Below are 15875 nucleotides of genomic sequence, written 5' to 3'. Positions count from 1 at the left end.
ACACTTAATCGAAATAAAACTGGACGAAAAGTTAGTGTAATGTAAATCTCAGTAATCTGTCCTAAGCGTCTGCGTTTGGTCTGTTACAAGACTTAGTTGCTAATGAATTAAATGAAGATAATGGAAAACAAAAACACGTGTCTAAATTAAAGCATTCGTTGTGGAGGTCTGTATATTATCTGATGTTCCTTGTTGCACAAAACCACTGATTCTAATTTTTACTTCGCTCCTGAGATTATTTAAGGTTAACCGAAAAGCAACGAGTAATAATATGTATTTAGTGTATGGCACACATGATATTACTGTGTACCAAAAGGAAAAAAAAATCATACCTCAAATATAAATGATTTGCGGCTATCCACTCAAAGGAAGAGCGAGAAACAATAGGGCAAGTATAACAAATGAAAAGGAAGGGAAGAAAACGAAAGCAGAGAGGGATGAGAAAAGCGTAAGGAACACCAGCTGTAGTAACTAAAGCTTTAATCTCATTTTAAAAGCGGAGTGGTTTTGGATGAGTTGAAGGTTACAGGGTAGATTGTCCCACAGTCATATGGCTGAAATAGAGGAGACTGGTCACATTTAGTATGGTGCAAAGATACGGCCCAGATGCTAGAGGCGTCCGATCTGGTACTGCCGTTATGGAATGACAGTAGTAACTTGATAAGTGAGGAGAGGTACTGAGAGTATCAGTGACTAAGAAACAGATGAAGTAAACAGAGCATGCGAAAATCAGTACTGATATGATGTGATGTAAGCACGTATCTTACGAAAACGCTGATAGCTAGATCGATTCATCTGAATTTTTCACGATGATTTTGTCTCGACTTCGTAAAGTGGTCATTCAGAGTTGTTCAAGCTTATGCTGGTCAGATGAAACTAGGTCATTAGAACACTAGTAGTACTACTAGAAAACAAGAAGAAAATGCGGAGCAGAGCCACAACCAGGCAGCAGCACGCGGTAACGGAGCCAGTGAGCTGGCTGCTGCCGATCCAGCGTGCCCGCCCGTCAGTCAATCGATAACACGCCTGACATATGGTCCCCCCACCCCGTGGCCAACCGACGCCACCCGCTCTATGAATAAATAACGCGGCACACTGAATCCAGCTCAGTCGCGGCACGGACGCCGGCGGTGTGTATTACGACTATAGAGTCTTTGCTGAATATTTCACACCCACTTTTGGCCGCACCCCTTACATGCCTCACCTGTCTGCCTTCCTATACGCTCCACAGCGCTCTGCCCATCACACACTGTATTTCAGGTCGCTACCTGGTTTCCTGGAGCTGTAGCAGCAGTTTCGTATATGGCGTACGAGTCTGTCACCGCATTACTGTCGCCTAGTTTCTACACATCAAATGGTAACAAACGAAATAGGAACAAGCTTTAATTGGTAGACGGGAAAAACGCCACTAAAAGGTAAATACACTATTATGTAAAATTTATGAACGAGTAAGGTAGAGTACCATAATATGTCAACTACTCGTTGGAAATTAATGAAAGGACGGGAGCACGTTGTGCGATGGCGTGACGTCAGCGTCACTATAGCGTCAAATGGGCCTGGTACCGCAACACGAGGCAATTGAAGGAACGGGAAAAGGCGGTGAGTTTCAGTCAGCGTTCAGTTACGATGCAAATGATGATGTTTTTCGTTACGACATGATCTGGAGACAACATTCTGATGAGGTCAGCCGAGGTAGAATTATCGGGAAACTCGAAAAAATACGAAGTGTGACAAGTTCAGCCCAGATGCTTTGTATTGCTCAACGTGCATAGGGAGCGTTCCCGAACTACAGGCACTGTGCCCGAAGGAAAGTAGGTCGTCGACCACGGTCACCTACGGCAGCAGATGACCGCCACATTGTGCAACAAGCAACAAGGGATCCACGTCAAACACTATTTGACGGGCGTACCAGGCACGCAATCTCACGCTCTAATGTGGGACGCTGACTGAATGGAGGTGGTCTCTTTGCCGGACGGCCATTGCGTTGTGTTCAGTTGACACCTGCTTTCGGTTGCGCTGGTTACAATGCTGCCAAGAGCAGTGGGATTGCACCAACGAGGAAATGAGCTGCTTGCTGATAAGGTGAGAGATGGTAATACGTAATGCACCCGGGAATATCCTCGAACATCAACGTTTTGGTGGTCGGGGTGCTGTGGTGTGCCGAAGTATAATTTTGCATGGGCGTACTGACCCCCAAATTTCTGAACAAGGTAAACTCACCGGTCAGCACTATTGTGACACTATAGTCCTTTCCCAGTGGCGTCTTTTCGGGGTATATCTGGCCATGACTTCATTTTTATGGATGACAATGAGCGGAGCCCTAGGAATGAGAGGATATTTGGCGAATTGACTGGCCTGACAGTCCCCCCGACTTAAACCCCATCGAGCACGTGTCGGATGCACTGGGAAAACGTGTTGCAGTACGTCCACGTGCACGAACGATCATCCAGCAATTGTTAACCATCTTTATGACGAAACGAAACACCCTATCACAAGTGCTCCTTACCAACCTTGTGGCTAGCATTGCAACACGTTGCAATGCCGCTGAGGCATTGTCAGCCAACACTAGGGATAGCGAGTGTGGAAAGCTAGAAGTCCGTCGCAGGGTTACTAAGTTGGGGCAGTCCAGTATGATGTGAGCCACAGTCAACATCGATCCACAACGACAGACAGGGGGGTCCTCACGACGGAGGAGATAACCGTGAGTCAAGTATGGCCGATGCGGAGCCGGCAGAGGACGACAGAGGCCTTACGAGAGGCCCGTAAGGAGGACCGCCACGGAGTTGTAGAATCCTCAATCGCCATGAGCTTGTTCGGTGAAGGAAGAGTGTGCCAATCTGCATCCGAAAGGCCCAAAACTTGAAGACGTAATGACGAGCGAAGGTCTATTTCCGGAATGCCAATAGCAAGAGATGGACTGGTAGTAGCTAATTTAGAAAGTCGATCGGCAAGTTCATTGCCAGGAATACCAACATGGCCTGGGGTCCAAATGAAAACCACCGAGCATCCATCTTGAGCAAGGAGAGAAAGGGAGTCCTGGATAGCGATGACCAACGGGTGGCGAGGGAAGCACTGGCCGATAGCATGCAAACCGCCCAGTGATTCACTACAGATAGTGAAGGATAGTTGGATGACATCAGCTTCCCGAAGAACGAAACTGCGAATATCTGCCGAAACACCAGAGAAAATGCGCCTGACTACCCATGGGAGAGATACCCAGCATAGCTGCCGTGAAGATGTTTTAAAACCGAAACAGTTCGCAATTAAATATTGTTATAGACAGCACAATGGAATGCATTTTTTGAAGAATTTTAATTCCTAACCTTCAATTCCTTGCATTGCAGAAATCAGTTACTATCCTGTACTACCTGAAAAATTCTGACTCGAGGTTTGGAACAACCTGTATACCTGTTTTACAAGCTTTGAGAGATGTTGCATTCCTGTCGCAGGTCTCTTTTGCAAGTAACTTCCTCTGAAGATCCACGGTTTTTATTCTGATTCCCATCTTAGTCCCACTATATAGCCTTCTTATCAGTGTGTATTTTTCAAACACACAGTGATCTGAATCCGTCTCATCCTGAACTATCGCCATATTGGCTCGATGGGATGCTTGAAAAGCATTTTGAAAATCATGAACAATCGGGAATCACATTAACAAGTTGAAATAAGAAAAATTTCACGGAAAACTATTAACAAAAGTGTAAGAGCTAGCTTTGATCTGAAATATTAAAAAAAAAAATGGTTCAAATGGCTCTGGGCACTATGGGACTTAACTGCTGAGGTCATCAGTCCCTTAGAACTTAGAACAACTTAAACCTAACTAACTTAAGGACATCACACACATCAGTGCCCGAGGGAGGATTCGAACCTGCGACCGTAGCGGCCGCGCTGTTCCAGACTGTAGCGCCTAGAACCGCTTGGCCACCCGGCCGGCAAATATTAAAAACAAAGGGAATTAAAACAAGGCGTTTGAGATTAGAAACACCGTGAAAATTTGAGATGTTAGCAAGAATTGGCAGGTTGTACATCGAATCCTGTCACGATTCGTTTTGTTAGTATTACATGACGAGTTTCGAGGCTTAATACGCCATCTTCTTTAACATCCGCGTTAACAGAAGCGTTGTGAGAGTAAATGCCTAAACTCATGTTATTGCGTGTCTGTTCTCGTCCAGCAATGGAAAACAGTGCTCCCTGTCAAACAACCGCAGCTGCATTAGTCAAACGGAAACCAGCCGATGTACTGTATAGGTCACATGCCTCTAAACAGGTCACGCAATATTAATAACCTATACAGTATAAATTACTGTTTATCATCTTATATTGTTGTTACTACTGAAGAAAGATAAATATTTGAGAATGTTTATCCCCCATTTTAAGAAATTAAGATGATTCCCAACTCTTCATAGGTTGTGAACTCACAGAAATGGCTAAAAAATCGATACATAAGATTTTTTAAGCCTCGATCCGGAAACATTCGAGAAGTGGAAACGGTATGCTGCTTGTAGCAGGAAGGTGAAATACGGAAGTCCACACCTCAGCTGGTATGAATTCTAGTACCAGACTTACATTTCATTATCATCTTCATAATCCGAGAAGGGCAAAAAGTCTTCTTTTTAAATAGACGGTTTTTTCGTTGTTCAAAAGTTCATTGATGCGAAGTTGAAGCAGCTTTATTCGAAAGCACTCGGTTACGAGTCTGCTATTAACGGCTGATTTCTATTGATGAGATGCTCCCCGCCGGAGCGCTCCGCTTTCTAGAGCACGGGAGGAAGGCCGACTACGCTCCATTTATCCCGCCATTTATTTTCGGACAAGTTGACAAAGAAGCGGGTTGCTGCCACGTACCCCGCCATCTCCGACGGCGAAGAGACTCCTGTGACGTCAATGCTATCATCCCCTACGCCTTTAATGGCGATGAGTTTCCCTTTGTGTCTTTTCGTTTTTGCTTCCACCTTCCTTATGCATGTTGTTTGCTCAACTTTCATCGTGGAAGCCTCATACAGGATTCGACGGTCCGTCCCGCTTCCCCTCCCCTTCTTCCCCTCCCCATCCGTTTCTACTCCTCCCCCTCCCTCCGCTACCCACAACCCGCTCCGGAGCGTCGCCATGCTCCATCCCTTGCTCCTCGCTGCGCCTTCCTCCAGGGCAGGTGGGATGGCCTGGGAAGCTCTAGAGCTTTAGAGAAGCCAGAAACTCTGATCAGTTTCACAGTTTTAATCAGCCTCGGCGCCCAAATTAACGCAATAAATTCCTTTGGAAGGTAGTTACAATTACAATATAATAAAGGATAGCACGCGGAATGGACAGTGTCTTGAAAGGAGGATATAAGATGAACATCAACAAAAGATAAACGAGGATAATGGAATGTAGTCCAATTAAACCGGATGATGCTGCGGGAATTAGATTAGGAAATGAGACGCTTAAAGTAGTACATGAGTTTTGCTATTTGGGGAGTAAATAAAATAACTGATGATGGTCGAAGTAGAGACGATATAAAATTTAGACTGGCAACGGCAAGGAAAGCGTTTCTGAAGAAGAGAAATCTGTTAACATCGAGTATAGATTTAAGTGTCAGGAAGTCGTTTCTGAAAGTATTTGTATGGAATGTAGCCTTGTATGGAAGTGAAACGTGGACGATAAATAGTTTAGACAAGAAGAGAATAGAAGCTTTCGAAATGTGGTGCTACAGAAGAATGCTGAAGATTAGATTGGTAGATCACATAACTAATGAAGAGCTATTGAACAGAATTGGAGAGAAGAGAAGTTTGTGGCACAACTTGACTAGAAGAAGGGATCGGTTGGTAGGGCATATTCTGAGGCATCAAGTGATCACCAATTTAGTATTGGAGGGAAGCGTGGAGGGTAAAAATCGCAGAGGGAGACCAAGAGATGAATACACTAAACGGATTCAGAAAGATGTAGGTTGCAGTAGGTACTGGGAGATGAAAAAGCTTGCACAGGATAGAGTAGCATGGAGAGCTGCATCAAACCATTCTCTGGACTGAAGACCACAAGAACAACAAAGTATAAAAAATGCGTATGGTAAAGATAAACAGATCAGTGGAGAAGCGTGCAGCATCAGGGAAGTAGTAACTGAGTCAAGGTCAATCAGTGAAAGGCAACAGTAAGGAATGCAAAACAACACAGAATGTTTCGAAACTACTTTACTGTAGAAAGAGTAGACACACTGCAAATTCTTTTACTATATTTTTCCAGCCAGCTTCTAGTCACACAAATGATATTATTAGCAGTTTCGCCTTCATCAGCTAAAATGATAAACTTCTAAACTCATACCAACTTCATCATACAGGGTTATCCATAAGTAGCTCTGAAGTTTTGTAATGGGACTGCGTCAAAACCACAAAACGTACAGAAAAATAACACACATCTGTAGACAGAGACTCTCTTAAGTTTCGATTTGTAATATGCGGCTAGACGTAGTTTCAGAGAGTGCCACTAGGGGCAGGCGTGTTAGAACGTGTCGACCAGTGGTTCCTAGCCTGGGGTAGTTACGCAGTGAGAGGTAAAATGAAATTTTCTGAGGGATAAAAATCAAAGCTGTTTTAATGTGTCTATCAAGAAACTAAAATTATATTTAAAACATCGTCATAATTAGTATTATAATTATAATGATAAATTTTATTCCATAATTTACCTATAATTACTTTCCTCAAACACTGTTATCAAAGCACAATGTGGCGAAAGTTATAGTTGTGAAACATCTGCTACACACATACTTTGATTTGTACTCTGCATGTATGACAGTAAAATCGAGACACATACGAGGTGTGGCTAGAAAAAAACCGGACTAGGACTGGTGAAACAATAAAACGAATGCAATAAAGCTGAAAGTCGCGTGGCCTGTTACGTGACTCTCGCTCCGCCTACTGCTCGAGTTTCATCTGCCTCCTGCACTCAGTCTGCCCGTGGCGTCTGTTTTAAGTAGTTGACGTTTTGTCTGTGCGTCGGAAAATGTTGAGTGTACAGAAAGAACGGCGTGGTAACATCAAATTTTGTTTCAAACTAGGAAAATCTGCAAGTGAAACGTTTGTAATGTTACAACAAGTGTACGGCGATGATTGTTTATCGCGAACACAAGTGTTTGAGTGGTTTAAACGATTTAAAGATGGCCGCGAAGACACCAGTGATGACACTCGCACTGGCAGACCATTGTCAGCAAAAACTGATGCAAATATTGAAAAAATCGGTAAACTTGTTCGACAAGATCGCTGTTTAACAATCAGAGCAATGTCTGAGTTAACATGAGTTGACTTGTTGTCTTGTCGAACAAGTTTACCGATTTTTTCAATGTTTGCATCAGTTTTTGCTGACAATGGTCTGCCAGTGCGAATGTCATCACTGGTGTCTTCGCGGCCATCTTTAAATCGTTTAAACCACTCAAACACTTGTGTTCGCGATAAACAATCATCGCCGTACACTTGTTGTAACATTACAAACGTTTCACTTGCAGATTTTCCTAGTTTGAAACAAAATTTGGTGTTAACACGCTGTTCTTTCTGTACACTCAACATTTTCCGACGCACAGACAAAACGTCAACTACTTAAAACAGACGCCACGGGCAGACTGAGTGCAGGAGGCAGATGAAACTCGAGCAGTAGGCGGAGCGAGAGTCACGTAACAGGCCACGCGACTTTCAGCTTTATTGCATTCGTTTTATTGTTTCACCAGTCCTAGTCCGGTTTTTTTCTAGCCACACCTCGTATATAGTAATTCTTAATAGTTCACGACAATTTCTTCTTCGAATTGTGTGTAGTTCCTGCAGTGGACCGGAGAGTGCTTCATTACTCACTTTGAGTCAAATAAACGAACTAGATAACAGTGTAACACAACAGTAATTACGCAGTGGTGGCTATAGTGCTGTATACAGTTCCACTATTATTATTTCTTTTCTTTCTCAGACGTTATGTCTGGTTAAAAATGGAAAGTGACGCAGATCTAGATCAAGCGTGACTTCCTTTTAACTGTACGGTATATGTTACATTGCATTTAGGAACTTTCGGGTAATTGAACAAGAATCAATAATTACAGATTTCTGTAGTTGTATATATAAGTTTGGATGTAGCTGTATTGCGTTGATGTACTGGTGGATATTGTGTGGTATGACTCCTGTAGTTGATAGTATAATCGGTATAATGTCAACTTTATCCTGATGCCACATGTCCTTGACTTCCTCAGCCAGTTGGATGTATTTTTCAATTTTTTCTCCTGTTTTCTTCTGTATATTTGTTGTATTGGTATGGATATTTCGATTAGTTGTGTTAATTTCTTCTTTTTATTGGTGAGTATGATGTCAGGTTTGTTATGTGGTGTTGTTTTATCTGTTATAATAGTTCTGTTCCAGTATAGTTTGTATTCATCATTCTCCAGTACATTTTGTGGTGCATACTTGTATGTGGGAACGTGTTGTTTTATTAGTTCATATTGTATGACAAGTTTTTGATGTATTATTTTTGCTACATTGTCATGTCTTCTGGGGTATTCTGTATTTGCTAGTATTGTACACCCGCTTGTGATGTGATCTACTGTTTCTATTTGTTGTTTGCAAAGTCTGCATTTATCTTTTGTGGTATTGGGATCTTTAATAATATGCTTGCTGTAATATCTGGTGTTTATTGTTTGATCCTGTATTGCAATCATGAATCATTCCGTCTCACTGTATACATTGCCTTTTCTTAGCCATGTGTTGGATGCGTCTTGATCGATGTGTGGCTGTGTTAGATGATACGGGTGCTTGCCATGTAGTGTTTTTTTCCCCAATTTACTTTCTTCGTATCTGTTGATGTTATGTGATCTAAAGGGTTGTAGAAGTGGTTATGAAATTGTAGTGGTGCAGCCGATGTATTTATATGAGTGATTGCTTTGTGTATTTTGGTAGTTTCTGCTCGTTCTATAAAGAATTTTCTTAAATTGTGTACCTGTCCATAATGTAGGTTTTTTTTTGTCGATAAATCCCCTTCCTCCTTCCTTTCTGCTTAATGTGAATCTTTCTGTTGCTTATGTGACGTATTCTATATTTGTGGCATTGTGATCGTGTAAGTGCACTGAGTGCTTCTAGGTCTGTGTTGCTCCATTTCACTACTCCAAATTAGTGGGTCAATATTGGTATAGCATAAGTATTTATAGCTTTTGTCTTGTTTCTTGCTGTCAATTCTTTTTTCAGTATTTTTCTTAGTCTTTGTCTATATTTTTCTTTTAGTTCTTCTTTAATATTTGTATTATCTATTCCTATTTTTTGTCTGTATCCTAGATATTTATAGGCAACTGTTTTTCCATCGCTTCTATGCAGTCGCTGTGGTTATCCAATATGTAATCTTCTTGTTTAGCGTGTTTTCCCTTGACTATGCTATTTTTCTTACATTTGTCTGTTCCAAAAGCCATATTTATATCATTGCTGAATACTTCTGTAATCTTTAGTAATTGGTTGAGTTGATTTGTTGCTGCCAGTAGTTTTAGATCATCCACGTATAGCAAATGTGTGACTTTGTGTTGGTATGTTCCAGTAATATTGTATCCATAATTTGTATTATTTAGCATGTTCTATAGTGGATTCAGAGCAAGGCAGAACCAGAAAGGACTTAATGAGTCTCCTTCGTATATTCCACGCTTAATCTGTATTGGCTGTGATGTGATATTATTTGAATTTGTTTGGATATTAAGTGTGGTTTTCCAATTTATCATTACTACGTTTAGGAACTGTATAAATTTAGGATCTACTTTGTATATTTCCAATATTTGAAGTAACCAGTGTCGGAAAGGAGTGTATTTGTTTCATCTGGCAAGATTAGGCGCTTAAGGCTTTCTTTTAGACCTAACAGAACATATTTAGCGAGCCAATGCTACAACTTGTATAGTTCATGAGCAATATGTAATGATGATAATAACAATATTCAGGTAACAGTATTCCTCAACTTCGTGTACTTCGTGATCACAAATTCAGTCGGTAAGCTTCTTGCTATTCTGATTCTGCTACTCATAACTTTCGTGTTTCTATTATTTACTCTCAGTGCATATTCTGTACTCATTAGACTGTTAGTTCTATTCAACAAATTCTGCAATCCTACCTCACTTGCGCTGAGGATAGAAATTTCATCAGCGACTCTTATCGTGACATCCTTTCAACTTGAATTTTAATACTAATCTTGAACGTTTCTTCTATTTCGGTTATTGCTTCTTTGATGTATAGATTTAACAATCGGGGAGTAAGACTACTTATTGGTTACCAAGTCTACCGTGCCCAGAATACAGGTTTATCTGAGTTGTCACGCCACGCTACGTTACAGCGACTGTGTGACGCAAATCCAGCCCCAAATGGGGAGCGATATTTGGACCACCTGCGTCGAGTCAAGTCGGCGGCTGCGCCTCCACGGCGCAAAGCCACGCCCCTACCGTCGCTACTCCAGAAAGTTTGGAGCGGCGCGTCTCCAGCGGAGAACACATTTCTTGAGACAACAGCGGGATGACATTAAAGTGAGCCTACGAAAACAATGGAGGTACTCGCGCCGAGGAAGCCGGCAACGGGGGTGGAGCACGGGGTGCAGCTGAGACGCTCGCGTGGTGGATCCGGTTCAGTCAACACGAGCTGCAATTACTATTTACCTAGCGGGCGCGGTATTCGATTATGCTAATCCTAACATTATTCCAGAAAAAACTTCTCCTTTCCAAGTGTCTTCGGCGGCGCCGGGGTGAGGGCGTTTGCCGGTTTGGTCACACGTGCGAGGCGAGGAACAGAGCATTCTGTTTAAAAGTGTAATGACTCTTTTTGTAGTGGGGAGGGATGGTGTTTGGGGGTGTAGGGGTGGGGTAGATTCCTCGGCGTGTGGTGACTTCATACTACCCTACACACGCAGCTATTAGCATTTCATCAGAATCATGATCTATTCAATGGACACACACTATATTCGTAGTGCCCCTGCCCACTACACTCATTACTCGCGACAGACAATCTGTCCGAGTCCCGTAAGAGTTCGGGCACTACGAATGTAGTGGGTTGGACATTTTGCGAATGTTGGTCTCCCGGGGAGCGTGCAAGGGTTAAGTCCCTGCAGGTGCACTATCCTCTGTGCCCTCGGTGGCTCAGATGGATAGAGCGTCTGCCATGTAAGCAGGAGATCCCGAGTTCGAGTCTCGGTCGGGGCACACATTTTCAACATGTCCCCAGTGAAGTATATCAACGCCGGTTTGTAGCTATGGTGTCCATTTAATTATCATTTCATTTCTAGAAAAACTGCATGGTCATCAACGGTAACAGTTCTTTCGGGAACAGATACTACCGTCTATTCGTTATCCAGCGCGTGAAAAGAGACACCTCTGGAGTCCGTCCGAACCGTTCACATACGAGATACGTTGACAAAACCAGATAAGACCTAACCCAGTCTTGCAATAAACAGGATACTGTACGGAAATAACACTGAGAAATGGCTGATAGAGCGAACACACAAGTTACAGAAAAGAAGATATTCTCCAAAGTACACGGACAGCAGATAAGCCAGTTCATGAAAAATCAGTGGCAAAAGCGAACGTAAAGGAAGTCTGATCCTAAGTAGGTGTAGTATATTTTTAGAAAATGAAGTCTTTAGAACATGAGTCAAACTAGAGAATCATGAATGATCCGTTTATTTAACACTAGGAGTGGCATGCCTGTAATGCTACGTTGTCTTCAGTGTTGAACGAATGCCACATTCATAATCTTACGGGTATAGCAGTCCTCACTAAGACGTTATGCTTAACTACATGTCAGGCTACATAATTATCTCTGTGTGGTTCGGTGTGTGTGTGTGTGTGTGTGTCACGTAGCGACATCAAAAGATTTCGGTTCTGTTTGCTATAATCACAGGGTTTTCTTTTCTAATACTGAAGCCTCGATTCCTCACTGTCATGTGCACAGCAAGCTTCGCCATCGTTTGTATTCCACGTTGAACAGCTTATCTACTATAAGTGGAAATATGAGTCGGTTCAAAGGTCGTGTAGCAGACAAGGACATACAATCTCCAAAAAAGGAGTCGAGCGAAGTTGGGGGGGGGGGGAGGGGGGGGGGGAATGCTTAAAATAATGGACTGTCATATAGGAGGAGGGGAGAGGAAGGAGGGTTGAAATATTGGTCGACCCATCCTGGTTTAGATATTCCGTGGTTTACCTGAAACGCTAATGGCGGTTGCTGGAATGATTCACTGAAAAGGACATGGCTTATTTTCTTCCGGATACTCACTTAGTCGGAACATGAATATGTGACCCCTGCCTAATGAATTTATGGTCGTTGGAAGGATAGACCTATGCGCTTCAGTCTGGAACCGCGCGACCACTACGGTCGCAGGTTCGAATCCTGCCTCGGGCAGGGATGTGTGTAATGTCCTTAGGTTAGTTAGGTTTAAGTAGTTCTAAGTTCTAGGGGACTCGGGCAGGGATGTGTGTAATGTCCTTAGGTTAGTTAGGTTTAAGTAGTTCTAAGTTCTAGGGGACTGGTGACCTCAGATGTTAAGTCCCATAGTGCTCAGAGCCATTTTTGAAGGCTAGACCCTAATCGACTTTTCCTCCATCCTTAATAACATCGGTGTGGACGACATGTTGAACTCCGGCCTTGAGAATGTTCTGCGAACAATGCAGCACAGTGGCAGGGCTGTTTCTTCACTTGACTAGTGAGCCGATTCAGCAACGACGTGACGGCTTGCAACGCGGTGCCACCTTGTGACGTGGGGCATGCAATACAGCTGCAGCGAAGAACGCCATCTAGTGGAGGAAGGCCACCAAGGCAGGGCCACCCCCATCGATCACACAGTAATTACCGACTGCGTGTTTATTCCTTGGCGGCCGCTCTGTTTACACTGATTAAAACGCCAGACGGACCAGCCCTGTTAATTGCCCCAGGCGGTCCCTGGCGCCCACAGCAACCGATGCCTTGTGCGATACAAAAGACTGACTGGCCACTGAGGTGGAGTGTCAAGTCTGATAACGCCTCGTGGTACCTTCTCAATTTAGTCATCTGCTAGTTCTGATATTCAGCTTCACATTTTTTATAGCAAAATTTAAATTGTCAATATTTAAATATTGTTATTATCATCATTACATATTGCTCATGACCTATACAAGTTGTAACATTGGCTCGCTGAAGATATTCTGTTAGGTCTAAAAGAAAGCCTTAAGCTCCTAATCTTGCCAGGTGAAATAAATACACTCCTTTCCGACACTTAGTGTCACATTTCTTCCAAGACTAAGAAAAAACAATAAAAAAGCACTGGAGTGTCTTCCCTAGTTGTGCTCTACCAAAACTACTGTTCGATAGTTTTAGTACGGTACAAAAATGACGTAACAAACTGTAGGATTACCGGTACTATCAGTAGCATTATTAGGAAAGGAAACAGAAATTGATGTGTGAGAGGGAAACTGGGATTTCTTTCTTTCTTTTTTTGTTTGTTTCTTTGTTTTGAATATAATTAGAACCGCACGTCGTTCAGTGATAATCTCTTGTGTATTTCATATTTTTAGTAATCAAAATTAGTTGATACCGTAAAATTTTGCGCTCTTATGCAAACAAAGCAATTACTTTTGATACAAGTGCAGTGTACATGCACAAATTAAAAAATCTAGATAATTATTGATGTTACATTTTACTCAACAGAACTTTTTTATCTTGAGCAAAGGCGACAGATTCCTACAGTTATTGGTATGTGTGAAAGTTGTTTATGAATAAGATACACACTCTAATTAAGCAATGTTTGATATGATTTTCTTTGAGTTTTTTTAAAGTTTTACATTATTATTGAGAAAATTACCTTTTATAGCGCTATATTGTGTTATTTTATTTACTTTTACTAAACCAGCTCTCTGTTTTACGTTACAAATAAACATTTTTCGAATAAAACATGAATTAAATATTGACAATTTAAATTTTGCTGTAAATACTGTTTATTTTTAAGGAACAAACTAGAAGATTACTATGTAGAACGAAAATGTTCCATGCTGTACGTGGCCCTGTATATATTCTCACTAAGTTTCTACGTGGTGGACCACTTCCGGGTCTAGGGGAATGTAGTTAGACACTGACAGTGTCTGCAGACAAAGTGATCGAAACGTGGTAACGCCCAGTAGGTATGCAACACTCCTGACGTTCAGATAATGTGGTTATGATCTTAACTCACACAGGCTACTAGAAACATTACCGTAGTCTGCTGTTACTTATGATAGTGTACAGTATCCTACGGTAGTTTTACAACTCTGCTTTCAACCATTCTCCATCACTTTCGCTTTTTCTTGAAAGGTTCGTACACCATGAGAGATGGTATTATTGTCTGGAATTTTTGCCATTACGAGTGTTTTTGAATGCACGGCACGAACGCTTGAGTAATGTGTTACTCCTTGGCTACCAGAGGTTGTATTAGGAGTAGAAGATAGATAGATAGATAGATAGATAGATAGATAGATAGAGAGAGAGAGAGAGAGAGAGAGAGAGAGAGAGAGAGAGAGAGGGAGGGAGGGAGGGAGGGAGGGAGGGAGGGGAGGGAGAGAATCTGTTGGGAGGCAGTGTGCTGAGTCGTTAGTAAGGGGCCTTGATGTGGATATGCTGAATAGAAAATGAATTTTAATTGGGGTGTTCCATGGTGTGATTGAGAATAGAGAATGAATTTTGAGATGATTTCATAAAGTGACGGCACATTCGGAAAAAGGTAACATGAAAAGAGTTCTTATTTGCTGCAAGCGTTAGCCGAGTAATTACTGTAGTGTCGAACTTCCATTTTGTTGAACAATACTTGCAGTTTTGGTACCCAGGGAAAATCATCGGTCATGCGTGCAGAATTCTAATTAGTTTTATGTTCAGAATTCTAATTATTCTTCACCCTCCACTTTCAGTTGAAAGTATTTCAATAGGAAAACAAAGAGTAAATTTAAAGTAACTTAATTATTGTTCGTCTGGGTTAGTTTTCATTGTTTATGACAATGCCAAGGAAATATCGAGGTTTCGTGTTAATGCAGACATTTTCATTCATTTGCAAACATTCCAGTAGGTTTATCTTCACACTTTGAATGCAATCGTAACATTACTGCACCATCACGACATGCTGTATTGCGTGGACACTAAGCTGCATTTTTGGAAGGATAACGGAAGTCTAATTTCGCATAGGAGCCTAAAGTAAATACTAAGGCAATTAGCTGCGCAGTGATTTATTTCAAGTATATACAGTTCAACATTTCATGTTACAGAGAGGAGCTGTGTTGTCTGTTACACAGATAGGAAATAGTTTTAGGGCCAACACAACCTTTGTGAAATAAAGTTAGGAAATAGTATTCATTTGTAAAGTTTGTACGTAATTCAGTCAGTGATAGTTTCTAACAGGGCGACAGTTTCAATAGGGAACAATCAGCCATTGCATTGAGATTGTTTGATGGGGAAGGTATTCTGTGTACTGTTAGTAGCATTCATTTTTATTTACAGACGGTCAGATTCAGTTTAGTGTAATTGGCATCACACAAATCAGAAGTAATTTATATAGTTAACATTCGTGTTCAAAAATAAAATAGCAAAAGCTATTCTAGGTCAGAATACATGGGCGACACTGTAATCGGAATTTAAAAGCACTTCCTTTCACTTTGCTAATAATACACTGAGACACTGAATTCTTGTAAAAACACAAAATAGTAAATATTCTCAAGTTTCAACCTAAAAGCCGCATTATTTGTTTGTCTGTAACAGAAATCTCACGATATTCCATCGGAATTTCTTTTAAAACCTGTTTAATTTAGTCGAGGAGATGTGATATTCTCTCGTACTTTCATCGTTCCCTGAATATTCTTCATATCTTTCATTGTGTCTTATACATGCTCTTTAAACTCAAGTGCCAATCTATTTTACTACTCAGATACA

General features: G+C 41.6%; 1 protein-coding gene and 1 non-coding gene across 2 annotated transcripts in view; one reads left to right on the top strand and one right to left on the bottom strand.

Moving 5' to 3' along the window:
- The window catches only part of LOC126413073 (uncharacterized), a 524918-nt gene that overhangs the window by 304723 nt on the left and 204320 nt on the right, over positions 1-15875 (bottom strand). The window lies entirely within an intron of this gene.
- Positions 11084-11158, top strand: Trnat-ugu (transfer RNA threonine (anticodon UGU)). Its single transcript has one exon. It is a non-coding gene; the product is annotated as a tRNA-Thr (tRNA).

The sequence above is a fragment of the Schistocerca serialis genome, chromosome 7, assembly GCF_023864345.2.
Source record: "Schistocerca serialis cubense isolate TAMUIC-IGC-003099 chromosome 7, iqSchSeri2.2, whole genome shotgun sequence".
Taxonomy (NCBI): Eukaryota; Metazoa; Arthropoda; class Insecta; order Orthoptera; family Acrididae; genus Schistocerca; species Schistocerca serialis.
This window is presented reverse-complemented; position numbering and strand designations above follow the sequence as displayed.